Source organism: Vombatus ursinus, unplaced genomic scaffold (assembly GCF_900497805.2).
Source record: "Vombatus ursinus unplaced genomic scaffold, bare-nosed wombat genome assembly UNPS02004577.1, whole genome shotgun sequence".
NCBI classification, from domain to species: Eukaryota; Metazoa; Chordata; class Mammalia; order Diprotodontia; family Vombatidae; genus Vombatus; species Vombatus ursinus.
This window is the reverse complement of record NW_020944355.1, coordinates 1,289,483-1,292,791: the sequence shown is the minus strand read 5'-3', so window position 1 is coordinate 1,292,791 and position 3,309 is coordinate 1,289,483. Positions and strand designations below refer to the sequence as shown.

Genomic DNA, 3,309 nt, shown 5'->3' with positions numbered 1-3,309 from the left:
CATCAGAAAGAGGAAACAAAACTCAACAGAAGAGAAAAAAACAGCAATTCAACTTCCATAATTCTTTCTCTGGATGTGGATAGCATTTTCCATCACAAGGCCTCTGGAGATGTCTTAGATCCTTGGATTGCTGGGAAGGGTTAAGTTTATCAATATTAGTCATCACACAACGTGGCTGTTATTGTGTACAACGTTTTCCTGGTTCTGCTCACTTCACTCAGCATCAGACCATACAAGCCTTTCCACGTTTTTCTGAAGTCAGCCTGTTCATCATTTCTTATAGCACAATAGTATTCCATCACATTCATATACCACAACTTGCTTAGCCATTCCCCAATGGATGGGCATCCTCTCAATTTCCAATTCTTTGCCACCACAAAAAGAGCTGCTATGAATATTTTTGTACATGTGGGTCCTTTTCTCATTTGCATGATCTTTTTGCCACCCTTTCTACTTAAATCCTTATTACTTTCAATGGCACTCTTCCAGTTCTCAAATTCTATGATCACTTTCACCCTAATGGGAGGTAGATTGGGGACAATTAAAGGGAGGTGAGAGAAGTAAACCTAGCAGCATGAAGCCCACTCTAAGATAGGATGGGGATGGGAAGATGGAGACCTGGGTTAAGATGCAGTCAGTGGGCCATCATAATCCAATATAGTCACCCCAGGAGAGGGGACAAGATAAAATGACCTAGTTCTTGTGAGAGTTGTGGGATTAAAGGAGACAGCCCTACTAGAGCAATGGTATCAAACTCAAATAGAAATGGATCCCTGCAGGCCACATATCGACTTAGAAAACCACAAATTAATGTTATCTATTACATATTGTATTTTTATTTATTTTTTTAAACATTTCCCAATGACATAAATTGAAACTTCTAGAATTTTGACACTTTTCTGAGTACCAGTGCAGCACCTGGATTATTAATCTGTTCTCTAGTGCTGTTGTTACATCTCCTTTTTGGATAATGTGTTCTCACTGCTAGCTTTTATGTTACTTGTGCGTAAATCATTTCTTGCCAACATGTTACTACCATGTATCCTTTGGGTCACCTTCAAGTTTGATTTTTTTTCAGAAGTGGTGGCAGCCTATTGTTTACAGCCATATAACATCATTAGAAGAATATAATTTTTTAAAAGGTGGTGCCCCCCCACTCCCAGGAAAAAACTGATCATTATTGAAATGACTTTGCAATTTCTCACTTGCAATCTAGCCCACTCCCTTCCTGTTCAGTTTTAAGCACAGCTCGTTGTCAGTCTATAGTTCCTGTCCAAGATGAGAGTGATGAAAATCTAAATCAATTGACTATCTATCCAGCTGCTTGCATGTCATGGAAGGAATGAAAGAAGGAAGAAAGGAAGTAAGCATTTAGTAAGCACTTACCATGTCAGGCACTGTGCTAAGCCTTTAAGAAATATTATCTCATTTGATCTTCACAGTGATCATGAATGGTAGGTATTATCATCATCCCCATTTTACAGTTGAGGAAACTGAAACAAAAAGATGTTAAGTGACTTTTCCAGGGCCACATAACTAATAAGTAACTGAGGCCAAATTCGAACTCAGGTCTTCCTGACTCCAGGCCCAGATCCATTGTGTCACCTATCTGCCTAGTATGGTAAGCCCAGTATGACCAGTAGGCATTCTTCATCCTTTTTTCTGTAAGGAATTGCTTTAAGTGGTTATAGCAATCATTTACGAGGCTCTGCAGTGTTCTAGGGATTATTGTGATAAACCCAATAACACCTGCAAATAAGTGAATGTAGAGCAGAGGTGTCAAACACACAGCATGGCAAGAACTAGTTCAAAATGTAATTGGCAAATATTGAACAAATAAATGAAAATATAACAGACCATAGATAATGTTAATATGTGGTTTTCTAAGTCAATATACAGTCCTCATGGATCGTTATTAAGGTTTTGTGCACCCTATTTCAATGTGAGTTTGACCTCATCGTTTATAGGCTATATCTCTTCTATTTGGACTCTGTTTGGAACCCGCCTTTCAAAAGGAGCAAACGATTTTGGAATCATTGAATAAACTCTTCCCTTGATCACCAGGCCCAGATGCACTATACACATAAGTACTAAAATAACTGCTAGATGTGATTATCAAAGTCTTATCAGTGATTAGGGGAATGAGAGAGGTACAACAGGATTTAAGAAAGGCAAAGACAGGAAGAAAATGGACTCCGTGAACCATAAGCTATTGAACTTGACTTTAATGCCCAGAAAAATTCTAGAATATGTTGAAGAGATTGCTGATGCATACCTAGAACATATTAAAGAGATGGTGAATGCTATCTAGCCAGGGAAGCGATGATCACAAAGAGCCAAGCTGGGTTCATGAAAAGCAACTCATGCCAGACTAAATATGTCCCTTTTGATAGGTTATTAAACTGGAAATATAGTTACTTAAATTTTAACAAAGCATTTGACAAAGTGTCTTACTATACCTGTGATCAAGATGGAGAGATACAGGCCAGTCAGAAGTGTGAAACTCATGGCTCATAGGCTACACACAGCCTGCAAAAGTCTCATGTAGCCCAAGCAGATTAAAATGTAATTGGAAAATGTTTAACAAAATAAATAAAATATAACATAGATAATGTTAATTTTTGGTTTTCTAAGTTGATATGTGGCCCACAGGGGTTCTTTTCCATTTGAGTTTGACACTACTGGGCTAGATGATATTAATATGGAAGGAAATAAACATTTATTTTTTTCAGACCAAGGCTTTTATTTATTCATTTGTTTCATTTAAATTATTCTTCGATGACATCTTTGGCCTGAGATTCCTTGCCATAGTCCTTAACCCATTCGCCCAGCTTCTTGTTGTCATCAACCTCGATCAAGTGGATTTGGCGCTCTTCACACAGGGCTTCAACCAACTTTACATACATAGGTTCATCACAGTTGGAAGCAAAAACACAAAGATGGGCGTGGTGTTTGTCCAAGGCTTTGGCAGCTTCACAAATTCCACAAGCTAGGCCATCGTGGATGAGTGCGGTCTTCAGCACTTCTTGTAGAGCGGTGTTAACGTCCATTACACCTCCAGCAGCAATGCCTTCCTCGGCCATGGCAGCGGTTCATGGGCAAAGCTAAATTTTGAAAATACCCGGGAACCTCCACTTCCCGCTCGACTCAGCGACGACAGAGAAAGAGTGAAATAAACATTTCTTAAAAGCCTACTACGTCCCCAGGCCTGGTAGCCAGGTCCAGTGCTAAGACATTTACAAATTTTATCTCATTTGATCCTCACAACAACCCTGAAAAGTAAGTGCTGTTATTAGCTCCATTTTACAG

At 39.0% G+C, this 3,309-nt stretch overlaps 1 pseudogene; it reads right to left on the bottom strand.

The window, feature by feature from the left end:
• Window positions 1–2,768: 2,768 nt before the first annotated feature.
• LOC114024988 lies at window positions 2,769–3,107 on the bottom strand (annotated as a pseudogene).
• Window positions 3,108–3,309: the final 202 nt, after the last annotated feature.